Source organism: Ictidomys tridecemlineatus, chromosome 6 (assembly GCF_052094955.1).
Source record: "Ictidomys tridecemlineatus isolate mIctTri1 chromosome 6, mIctTri1.hap1, whole genome shotgun sequence".
Lineage (NCBI taxonomy): Eukaryota > Metazoa > Chordata > Mammalia > Rodentia > Sciuridae > Ictidomys > Ictidomys tridecemlineatus.
Genome location: NC_135482.1, coordinates 87,426,052 through 87,439,113, shown reverse-complemented (window position 1 = coordinate 87,439,113; position 13,062 = coordinate 87,426,052). Strand labels below are relative to the sequence as shown.

At 36.7% G+C, this 13,062-nt stretch overlaps 1 protein-coding gene across 6 annotated transcripts in view; it reads left to right on the top strand.

Annotated features, from left to right (window-relative positions):
- Window positions 1-2,912: 2,912 nt before the first annotated feature.
- Slco1b3 (solute carrier organic anion transporter family member 1B3) overlaps window positions 2,913-13,062 on the top strand; it is an 88,411-nt gene continuing 78,261 nt past the window's right edge. For 2 of the 6 annotated variants that reach the window (XR_013423033.1, XM_021728832.3), the window contains exons 1-2: window positions 2,915-3,058; window positions 12,766-12,894. The gene's annotated coding sequence lies outside the window, so the exon portion shown is untranslated. Of the gene's footprint in view, window positions 3,059-3,163; window positions 3,311-12,765; window positions 12,895-13,062 lie in introns of those variants that run through there. The other 4 variants (XM_078015130.1, XM_021728831.3, XM_005328910.5 and 1 more) reach the window with 4 other exon arrangements.

Here is a 13,062-nt window from a genome sequence, read left to right as displayed (position 1 = left end):
GGAACTAGTGTACACTCCACAAGGAGGAAAGTCACTGAAGAGGGTCATGTTCCTCACACTTCCAAGAGAAGCTGTACTGTCTTCAACACTCTGGCCCCTCCCTGCAGACTGAAAGAACCCATTCCTAAAATTAACCCTGAGGAGTCTTGACTGACTGTACTGTAGGAAGAAAAGCAAAAGTAGGGGCCACCTACTTGGTCTTGAACACAGAACAGGGAATCCACATGATAAACAAATGTGCAAACTTGAGGGTGGAAAAAAGTCAAATAAGAGTCATGCAAGGAAAATTTAAAGTGAAAAAAGAACGATCCTTTTAAATGTAACTTGAGACACGCACTGGTGTTGGTCCTACCAAATGTAAGTAAAACTGAGAAGTTATGGAGAAGGAACTCATTCTCCTGCATGGTCACCTGACACTAAAGCCCCTCTACCAGACACACTGGCACAGAAGGCAGAACTCACACTTCAAACAAGGGACCTCTATATAGATAAAAACAAGAAAGTGACTTTTTTTTTTCTGATCCCAAATATCTTTTAATTAGTAGTCCATACTCCTGGAGCTATTCAAAAAGAGAGAAAATCCCCTACATGATTTATTTAATAGAATGTCTTCTGACTTTGACTCTATTTTTGTATTTTGCTTTATAATTTATAGTGGGATTTCTATCTTTAGTCTTAGACACCTGCCCCTTTTTGCTTGTTCAGTCATTCTTTAGAGACTAGTTTACCACAGTGCCAAGAAATCTATAAATCTAGATTGGCTGATACCCTAGTTTTTTCAAGACTGAAGACGAAAGGTTGTGGAACTATAATGAGGGCTTACACTCTTCATTTTTTATCTGCAAAGATCTGATGTTTGACTAAAAGCAGGATTAGAGACTTGACAATTCTACTTCTGTGTTCTGAGTCATCTTGGATCCCAGGAACGAGGTCTAATTGATAAATATTTTGTGAAGAGTTGAAGCTACCCCTTAGGAAGTAGCCACTTTTTTTAGAGTGGACAAGGCCCCCACCTGTCTAATCCTGAGGTAATGATGGACCAGACACATCTGATCAAGGTCCCCTCCCTTGGCAGCTGTGAAAATCTTCCAGCTATGCAAACCTCCAACCATGCCCTCATTCCCCTTTCTACCAAACATCAAAGTCAAAGTCATTGTCATCCCTTCCAAGACAGCGTAAGGATGTGGTTCCCCCTGTCTTTCTGCTGTAGCTACATTGATTATAGTTCCTTTCATGTTTTCAAAAGAAGAAGGAGGAGGTGGAAGGGAAGGAGAAGAATAATCAGAGGAAAAAGTGGGAAGAAGAGAAGAAAGGGGTTGAAAGGCACTAGGGGCAATAGTTCAGACAAATGGAAGCATTTCCAGAATGGGGCACCATTAAAGAAAATAAACTGTATTCTGCTCAAAATTCTGCTCAAAATTCAAAATATATTTTCTTCCATGAAGGCAATAACAAGATAGGATTAAGTATGCATGGATTATTGGTCAGTTATATTCATGTAGTTGGAGATCTTTAAGGTGTATTCTCATGAACACCAAGCCCAACATAAAATATAGTCGTTTACTAAAATAACAGTAAAAAGAAAGGAATTTAGAATAGTTTTCAATAGAGTAAATGTAAGTTCATTAGGTACATAGATAACCTGAAACTCACCTAGAAACTAGAATCCTGGGACTAGAATCCTAGCAACTCTTACCACAAACTCTAACCTAAGAAGACTTTTTTTGTATACAATATTCAGGGGCATTTGATGGGACATTCCACTAGCCACAGTCTCTGCAAGAGATAGGAGTGGGATACCAGTGCAGGAAGAGAAATGAGGAAGAATGAGGGAAGGTAGTAAGCATCTGTATTATTTTCCCATTGTTGCTGTACAAAATATCACACACTTAGTGGATTAATAAAAAAATGTTTTTCTTACAATTTTGTGAGTCACAATTCTGAAATCAGTTCTACTGAGCTAAAGACAAGGTGTTAGCTGGTAATTCTGGAGGGTCTGAGAGTATAATCCATCTCCCAGCATTGTTAAGCTTCCTCTATTCCTTGACTGGTGGCCCCTTCCTCCCTGTTCAAAGTCTATAGATCCAGTCTCTGATTCCTTCATCACACCACCTTCTCATCTGACTGTAGTCAAATTTCCCTCTACCACTATTTTCTAAGGACAATATTTTACTATATCTAGGGACCATCCAGATAATCCAGAATATCCTCCTCATGCCAAAATTCTTAATAAAATTACATCTACACAATCCCTCTTCTGTCATATATCCTAACATTGACAGGTTTTAGGGATTAGGGCATGAATGTCTTTGGGGACCATTATTCAACCAACCACATCACTATTCTTCCCTGTCCTTCAACTTTCTTTTACATATTACATAAAATTTTCAAAGAACTCTGCTGGAATATCAAATCCTGAGACCATTCAAACTCCTCTTAAATACTTATCATTTTGTTCAACAAACATATAATAGGTGTCCCATCAGTATCCAGAACTTCCTTAGTCTTTGCAATAAATGTCATAAACTCGTCCCCACCCTCATGGAGCTCACAGGTCATCTCATTTACTGAAGCATGTATGCCTTCCAACTCACTCCCTTCTCTGTTGCTGTGAATTTACCCTTCTAGTCCTACAAGCCTAACACTAAGCCAAATAGGACAATACTTTGGAGGAGAATAGGACCATACTGGAATTTATTTTACCACAATCTCAGCAACACAACAAACTTACTAGCCTTAAAGACCTAATTAGATGATGATTTACTGTTTAACTATCAAGTATACCTCACTATCTTGATGTTGCATGGAAAAATATTGTAATATCCCAGGGTTAAATTTATGAATGCCCTTAATCTCCTGTAAGTAGGGATTAGAATCTGCACAAATACGCTCCAAGAGGAAGCTGATTCCTGATTTCTGAAGAATGAAATTTTTCTGCAAAGTGCCAAAAGATTTAGCACAGTCAGATATGAGAACCGGTCTTAGCATTCATTTCTACAGAGAGGAGTCTGCTTCCACCTAATGGCTGCAGAATTTTACTGTCATCAATACTAAACAGGTGATTTCTATTTGAATTTTTGCATTTATGATTTGTAGGCACAGTGTCAGCTTCTTTCTATCTGGGTCTCTGCTTATTCCCAAATCCAGTTCTCTATAATCCTATCCTCTGGCAGGGTTGATTAAACTGGCTAGCATGTTGTGTTATAAAAATTGTTAGGCAGCTACATATATCCAAGGTGTATAAGAGGACATTAGAAGGCTTAAAGAAGTCCTTGGAACACAGATCACACAGAGTACTTGAGGAAAACAGGTAAGATGGTCCAAGAAGGCATAGTTACAACTGAAAATTTGAGAGATACTTGATTAGCAGTAATTGAGGATAAGACAAATCTGTGATTCAAAGACAATTTGGGTGATTGTGATTATTCTTTGTTATGTCACTAATATGTAAATGACTTGAAAGTTCTCTGAGAAATTTGGAAAGTATTTATTTTGTGGTGAGTAGTATTCAGGATATATATGACAACTGAAGCCTAATTAGGATTTCTGTTAGAGAAACCAATGTCATATTGGTGCAATTCAAGTGGATACATATTTTCACCATTTGAATATGAAAAAAAAATTAGTCTGGGTTGATCCAAGATAACTAGAAAAAGTTGAGGAAAAAAAATTCATATCAAGCTGAGCATGGTGGCACACACCTGTAAATCCAGCAGCTCAGGAGCCTGAGGCAGGAGTATCACAAATTCAAAGCCAGCCTCCGCAACTTAGTTTGGCCCTAAGCAATTCAGCGAGACTCTGTCTCTAAATAAAATACAAAAAAGGGCTGGGGGTATTGCTCAATGGTTAAGCACCCCTGGGTTCAATCCCTGGTACCAACAACAAAAAATCCATATCATGTAAAACATATTAGAATACTTAATTGTAAAGTCTAATGAATTAGTATGAATGTCATTTATTATCAAATAAATGCAAAATTAAATAATAGTGAGATCTCATTTTATGAATAATTAAATAATGATTTAATTATTCATAAAATGAGATGGGTATAAATTATGGGTATGATGGGTATAAATTATGAGGTGCAGTCTGTATAGAAGTACTGTTAGTAATAGCTCATTCTGGAAAGCAATATGAAAAATAATCTTCAAAATGTTTTCACTCTTACTGGACGCAGTGGCCCATGCCTGTAATTCCAATGGCTCTGGAGGCTGAGGCAGGAGGATTGCAAGTTCAAAGCCAGCCTCAGCAATGGTGAAGTGCTAAGTAACTATTCAGATCCTGTCTCTAAATAAAATACAAAATAGGGCTGGGGATATGGCTCAGTGGTCAAGTGCCCCTGAGTTCAATCCCTAGTACCAAAAAAAAAAAAAAAGAAAAGAAAAAAGTTTGCACTCTTTCCATCAATAATTTGGCTTTAAGATTGTATATTGTCAATGCAGTGAAGTAAATTGGTTGATTTTCTAGTGTTAAGCCCTCCATTTACAATAAAAAACAAAAAATTGTTGAGAAAACTGAAAATAGAAGGGAACTTCTATTCAAAAATCTACAAAAAACTAAATTTAATTATGAAAGACTGAAAAATTATCTCCTAAGATTAAGAACAAGGAAAGGATACCTACCCTCACCACCTCTATCTTGTGATATGATTGTATAGAGATGGCACTGGAGGTTCTGGACAATATAAAATGTTATGGGGAAAAACATTCAAATTAGAAAGGAAAAAGTACCATTGTCTTTATTTTTATAAAACAGTGCCATCTACCTTTAAAAATCTCAAGAAATACATATTTTAAAATCTAGAACTAACATTGGAATTTAGTAAAGTTTTTGGATATAAGTTCAATATAAAAACCAGTTTTATGTCTATATGCTAGCAGTGACCAATCAGAAATTAAAATTAAACAATAATTTATGAATAGTGTCAAAATAGCACTCCTACAGAAGTAAGACAAACATTTCAATAAAACTGGTGAAAGATTTCAGCAGACATTTCATTAAAAAAATAATAAATTTGGATAGCAAATAAGCATGGCCAAATACTTAGCACCACTACTCATTAGGGAGATGCAAATTAAAACCACAAGAAATACCACTACACATCTAGGACTAAAAAATAGCGTATATCAACTGATGGTGAGGATGTGGAGGAACAGGAACTCTCATAATGTGCATGTAAGATGGCATGGCTATATTAGTAAGCAATTTGACATTCTCTTAAAAACTTGAGAATATAATCCCATAAAACCCAGATTTTCCACTACTAAGCCTTTCCTCAAGAGACTTGAAAGCCTATGTCTATACAAATACTTATAAACAAATGTTTATACCACTTTTATTTGTAATAGCCAAACACTGGAAACAACCCAAGTGCCTATAAACAGGTGAATAAAGAAATTTTGATATATTGATATAATAAATACTAATTCACATAGAGAGAATAGTGAACCATTGATAAAACAACAGGGTAGACTCTCAAAATAATTATGATGGATGGAAGGAATAACTACTGATTGATTACAGTAGTTAAAAATCTGTACCATGTAAATTGAATTATGTACCCTGTACATTTATCTGTAGTTACAGCACGTCAGCAGGTTAGTATGAGGTGGATAGGGGCAGGAAGGAACAGGAGAAAACTGGAGTGACCTATTCCTCATCTCTGTCTCAAGGGTGAATGTGTATTTCAAAACTCATCGTGGTGTACTTTACATATATGTAGTTTGTAGTGTGCTATCATCTTTGATGAAACTGTTCATTATTTTCAAAACATTATCTGTGCTTTTGCACCCTCTGGAAAAACTTTCTCTTTTCTCTGAGAATGCACATCTCAGATGGAAACCACTGGACTAGAGGATTAAAAGATGAGATAGAAAAAGAGATGCTGTATCTCTGTCTGCTGGACACTTTCAGACTTCACACTGTTGGCAATGGAGAGTTCTTGAGTGATTTATTTATCCAAAATCTTTATTAGATGTCTGTAACATACCAAGCACAGATGCTCACTGAACAAAAGATCCTTGCCTTTTAATTGCTCCTATTTTGGTAAGGAAAAGAAAATATATAAATGTAATTTATTAAATCATGTGATGTTAGGAGATATTAAGATAGAAGTAGAGCAAGGGAATAGAGAATTACAAATGCTCCGTTTTTAAATAGGTCAGGGCAGGCATTGGTGAGGCTGCAATGATTAAGCCGAAGAATGACTGAAGTGATAAATGGACAGCTGGGGGCAGAGTGTTTCAAGTAGAGGAAAGAAAGGCTCTGAGGCAGGTATATGATTAGAATGTTTATGAAATATCAAGGAGGCCTAGGTTACTAGAAGTAATAAATGAATAGAAAAATAGTAGGAAATAATGTTAGATGAATAACCAGGGAACAGATTCATAGATTCTTGTGGGATAGGGAAAGGGCTTGAGTATTTGTTCTCAGTAAGCTAGGAAGCCATTGGGAGACCTTGAGTACAATTTTCATAGACATGTCATCCTGTTGGTGCACTGTGCCATGCTGGCTCTTTAACCCAAATGAGCGGTTGATTGTATCCAATATTTTCATCACATTCATTGATGATGAATGACTGCTTCATATAAAATTTAGACAGCTTCCTTACCATCTTTAAATATTTTCCCAGATGAAGTCTTTGCTTTAACCGTCACTTCATTGTTCTAAGTTTTCTTTAAATGGAAATTTTAATTTACTAATTTGTTTATTCAGAAAATAATATTGAGTATCCACTAGGTATCAGACCCTATTCTAGACACTGATGATAGATCAGGGAACATAACAGATAAAAACATATCCTTGCTCTTCTGGCATTTATGCATTGTTAATTTGTGGTTGCTGAGATGGGGAAAACCCACCATGAACAAAATGTGTGAGTGAAATTTGTAGTTTGGTGGATAATGAAAGAAAAATAAAGTAGCAAAAAAAGCTATACTGAGTGTCAGAGGGGACAATAAGAAAGAATGGTCAGAAAGGACCTGTCTGTGAAACATCATGTGCATGGGTAATAGAAGATGGTGAGGGAGTGAGCTATGGAGATAACTTGAGAAGAATATTCAGACAGAAATAAGTGAGTATGGGCTCTATTTCTTATAGGAATTTAAGAAATATAATTTCTTATCCTGTTCTTTGGATTTTATACTGACTGATATGGGAAGCCATTAGAGAATTTAAGCAAAGCAGCAATATAATATGACCTGATTTTTTTTTATTTGTTCTAATTAGTTATAGATGACAGTAGAATGCATTTCAACACAGCATACATAAATGGAGTATAAATTCTCATTCATTTGATTGTACATGATATAGAGTTATACAGGTCATGTAATCATATATGCACATAGGGTAATAATGTCTAATTCACACTACTATCATTCCTACCCCATTACCACCTACCCTCCCTTACTCCCCTCTGTCTAATCCAAAGTACCTCTATTCTTAACTATCCCCCAACCCCTTTGTGAATTAGCATCTGCATATCAGAGAAAACATTTAGACTTTGGTTTGTTGGGACTGGCTTATTTCACTTAGCATAATATTCTCCAGTTCCATCCATTTACCGGCAAATGCCATCATTTCATTTTTCTTTAAGGCTGAGTAATATTCCATTGTGTATATATACCACAATTTCTTTCATTCATCTGTTGAAGGGCACCTATGTTGGTTCCATAGTTTAGCTATTGTGAATTGAGCTGCTATAAACATCGATGTGGCTGTGATATGACCTGTTTTGAAATGATGACTCTGGCTGCTGTTTTGAAATTTACATGAAGGAGTGAGGTTGGAAAGAGGGGCAGTGAGTGGTAAGAAGACCATCTGAGAGTGCTACAGTAATTCAGGACTAGACTAATAGCTGGGCAGATGGTGAGAAGTAGTCAGATTCTGGATGATATTTTGAAATTAGAACCTAATATGAGTGTCAGAGAGGAGTCAAGGATGATTCTGATATTTTTTGTGTATTTGCAAGTGGCAGAATAGAACCATATATGATTCTCTGTGATGGGAACACCCCAGGAAGAGAAGTATGGGGAGGAAAATGTTAAGCTGAGCTAGCTATTCCTTAAACACGAGGCATTGGAGATCAAGCCGTGGATAGATCTCGAGTATAAGAGAAGGTTCTGACCAGAGATAAAATATTTTGGAATCATCAACATACAGATGGTATTTGAAGTCGTGAGAACAGATGAAATTACCAAAATAAATGGCTAAATTCTGAGACGCTCCAATTAAGAAGCCATAGATGTATAAAGGGTTTAGTAAAGGAGGTGCAGATGGAGTAGTCCGTGAGTTAGGAGGAAAAGTACAAAGGATAGGGTCCGGAAGCTATTTCTAGGAAAAGGAAGCGACCAGCACCGAAAAATGCTGCTAACAGTTCAAATCAGATGGAGGCAATTACAGGTAGCATTTGGGTGATCTATGATGAAGGTGGAAGTAGTTTAGGTGGAAAGTTGGGAAGAAAAATTGGGAGACTTTGAGTACAATTTCATAGACACGGCCTCCTGTTTTGTGCATTATGCCATGCTGGCTCTTTAATCCAAATGAACTGTTGATCATATCCAATATTTTCTCTTGACTGCTCAAGAGAGGATGTGAGGAAAGAAATTTAAAACAATGATTATAAATGAGCCTTTTAAAATTTTGTTTTCTGTCAAAATAGCACAGAAATAGGAAAATAACCTTCCAAGGGACTGGGATCAAAGTAGGGAGTTTGGAAGGTGAGAAAGTGACAGATGCTTGTATATGGAAGGTAAGTTTTAGTAGGAAGCCCTTAGAAAGGGGAGATTATTTCCTCCCAAATACAGGAAAAGGAGGCCAGTGGATAAACAAGGGAGGGCCACCGACGCTCATCCAGGTGGGGGAGGTGGGTCTGGTCCTGAAAGTGGACAGATGGAGGGAGTCTTTGGAATTCATTTCTTCCTTCCTACCTTCTTTCCTTCCTTTTTTTCATATTCATCATTGCTTGTAGGTAGGAAATGTTAGAGTTTTAAAGAAAGTGAAGAAGGTACAAAATCATTATTCAGAAAACAATATGATGTAGATTACAAAAGTACGGAATGATTCTAAGGCAAAACAAAAGACAGGAGCTTCATAGTGTGAATTTAAAGTCTGCACAGTTGAGGATTTTTCTTCAGCTACCTTCAGCTCCATGGGAAAATGGCAGAGTTGATTTATTTATAAATTTCAAAAAGATGAAATTATTATATCCTGATAATTGGATATAATCAGAGTCATGGTTTGATAAAAAATTAAAATGATGCAAGAGAATCAAAGTGAGTTGAAGATACATAAGAGATAGTAATTAGCACAACCATGAAATTTAATGTACTACAGAGAGAAACAACTTGAGAGAGGTAAGGAATGGTGAAATACCTGGCAAAATCATTGTGTGGATTATAAATACCAGTCAGGAAAGCATTATTGGATCCAGGGTACTGGTGATCCAGTTCTGGAACTGATATTATGGACAGCTTGCAGTTGTTGGCGTGACAAAGTCCAGGATATTTCATTGGAATGAGTAGAAGCCAAGAACATTGGAGAACAGAAGGTGGAAGAAAGAAAGGAAGGGAGGGAGGGAAAACAAAACCAAGAAGGCTGTGTACTGGAAGAATTCTCTTTGAGGTCCTTGAAATCATGGAAAATTATGATAGGAGTAGTATTTGGAGAGACTGTCTTTGAACCAAGTCTTAAAATTGTTAGTAAATGAGCCAGGCCTGGTGGCACATGCCTATCATCTCAGCAGCTTGGGAGGCTGAGGCAGGAGGATTGCAATTTCAAGAGGAGCCTCAGAAATTTAGCCAGGCCCTAGGCAACTTAGCAAGACCCTGTCTCCAAATAAAAAAAAAAATCAAAAGGGCTGAGGATAGCTCAGTGGTTCAATGCCCCTGGGTTCAATCCCTGGTACCAAAAATAAATAAATAAAACATAAGATAAAATTGTTAGGAAATAAGTGGAATTTACTCCAGGGTTGGTAGATGATTCAACCAAAGAGGGATAAATAATGCAGTCTTTTGACATGAGATTAAAGGAATATTGTGAGAAAACAAAAAGGAATTAGCTAAGTCAAGAAAATTAGAAAGACGTGCATCTGATTTGGAGCAATATGGGGTTAAGGGTAAGGCAGCTCCCATTTATTACAACTTGAGGAGAGGCCATGTCTTCAGGGAAGGGCCAAGTTTAAGTAGGAGCAAGAAGGTAAAGCAGAAAAATTCTGAGAAGCTACTCATTTTACTATAGTTAGTTATGATGGAGACAAGGGACAAAAACAGGACCAGGCAGAGCTAGATGAGGATTAGACAGGAGACGATGACTGATCAGGCAGCCCCTACTTTATGGTAAAGAATTCCCATAATAAACTAGACCATGGGCTGGGGTTGTGGCTCAGTGGTAGAGCGCTTGCCTAGCATGTTTGAAGCCCTGGGTTCAATCCTCAGCACCACATAAAAATAAACAAAATAAAACTATTGTGTCCAACTAAAAAAAATAAATATAAAAAAATAAAAAATAAACTAGACCATGATGATGCAAGAGAGTGGAGCATCACTGGGGAGAGACACTGGGCTCACCTCCAGGAGTTTCCAGCTCTCTGGAGCTCCTCTGACCACCACCAAGGGAGCAGTAGTGGGCAGGAAGTGGAAGTTTGAGCTGAGCCAGCTGCCTCCCCCTTAAGACACACCAGAAGTGCTCACCAGAAAACTCTAGACTGAAAACCACTGGAAAATACCAGCTGAGCACTGTTATCCGATATTTAAATTTTTATTGAGTGTAAATTAACTGCGTTCTCATTTATAATGCTAAAGTTATACATTGGATATAATGACTCTAATTAGGTGTTGAGTCTACAGTGTGCCAGGGACTCTATAAGGCACTTTGCATTCATCAAGTCTTTATCCCATATTTTGACTTGTCACTTTGTCAGTGTGGATGTTGATGTTCAGAAAGGATAAAATTCATCAATATTATACTGCTAGCAAGCAGCAGAGTCAAATTGGCATTAGTTTGCCAGACTTCAAAGACCACGATATTTCTTCAGAACTGTGATGATTATCTCTGAAATAAATATTAAGAGACCTTTAAGCAAATTTTGCAACTCTATTGATCCATGGCTGGAACCGTTGAAATGTCTTTTCTCTGGCCACTTTTACTTTATCAGAAGTCACAGAGGGAGCGCAGTCTAATTACTTAAAGAGGTAGAATGAGAGAAGCACTAGGCAAATGCTCTTTGGCCTCTGAAAATGTTCTGGAATTTCATCACTGACAACCTGAGGTTCTCAGTTTATTTGTACTGTTAATCTCCATGCTGTGCGTGGGTTTGTCCAAAACAAGTTGCTGTACCTTTGGATGGATGGATGTTTGAGAAGACGAAGCATCCTGAGAACACCCCAACTGTATGCACAGTCTGAATGCAAGGAAGTCCTTAAAAATGACAGAAAATGTTTTGGGGTCTCTGCTATGATGATTCTGAGAATCTGGCAGTGCTTATTTTACAAAATACTGTTCTTGTCTACCAAATCTGAATCTCCAGAGTATGGGGCTTGAGTGTTATTTTGATAGACCCTCCAGGAGATCTGGACTCAGCAGTGGAGTATTTTGGAGCCTGTGCCCCAATTTTCCAAACCCCAAAGGTACACTTCTCAGTCCTTCACATTCCCAAATCCTTTATCTCCACACTGTTTGAATCTTTCTATGATTTATTTTTTTATTTTTATTTTTTGGTACCAGGGATTGAACTTTGTACCACTGAGCCACTGAGCCATATCCCTAACCTTTTTTTTGTTTAGAGACAGGTTCTCCCTAAATTGCTTAAGGTCTCGCTAAGTTGCTGAGGCTGGATTTGAACTCCCAATTCTCCTACCCTCAACCTCCTGAGCTGTTGGGACTACAGGTGTATACCACCATGCCCATCTGAATATTTTTATGATTTTTATATATCTAAGACTAAAAAATTGATCTATCAAATAACTGAAACAAAGAAATTAAGTACACTGTACCAAAAGTTTTCCTGCCAGAGTGAAAAGTTAACAATGTTTTATGTACGCATCTACATATCTGTATAATGATCTATTTTTACCCCCATCTCCACATACATAAGCAAAAGAAGGGTCTGTACCTTATTTATATTAGTACATTTCCAAAACAGAGCCCCATGCCTGAGCTACTAAGGAATCAAAAAATGTTTGAGCTATTAAATTAATTATTTAAGTTTCATCTCCATTAAAAGAAAAAGAATCTCACTTTAGTCAAGTCTTTCCCTTTTCAAAAACCAATTTAATATTTGAAAGAAGGAAAGCATTAGGTCATTCTCTCTTCAGGCTTTGAAGTGAGGAATATTTCCTGCAAAACAGTATTGAGTAAGTCACTTCGGAGAACCAGCTGGTAATTAATGGGTGCCTTACTATTCCATGTGGGACATTCGGGGTCCCTACACATCATATTATAACCCTCTCCATGTATAAGCTTAAAGAGTATATTTTATATTTTTGAATGCTAATTTAACCTGTAGATACATTTTAAACATTGCCTTGAATTGTTTTCTGTGTGGAAATTTTAAATACCTTAAATAATATGACGAATTTATCTCTAAAGAAAAGATCTTATGTAACCAAGTTCATTGAAAAAACAGTTATAAGTCATTCCCAGAAATAAAGATTTATAAAATAACATTAACAAAATGTATAAATTCTCAGATTTTATTAATGTGGCCTTTAAAATATAAGTCTGGAGTGAATACCTAGAAATAGCTGTACTTTTCTTCTGTTTGTTTAGCACAATGACCTAACATGATGGTTAATCATCACTGAACTAACAAAAAAAGAAAAAAAAAGTATTTAAAGAGGGACTTGAACAGTAGATTGAGGATCATTTGTTCCATTTGCTGTAGGATTCTACATTCAGGTAGGAACCTTTGACTTTTTGAATTTCAGCATTTCTTCTATATAAAAAATTTCTATAAATTGTAAAAAAAATAAAAAGATTTAGTGGTCATGATACGTACTACAAATTTTATGTTCTTTGTCTTTTATACGCTTTTGTTCTAAGCCCTCAAAACCAATTAACTATCCT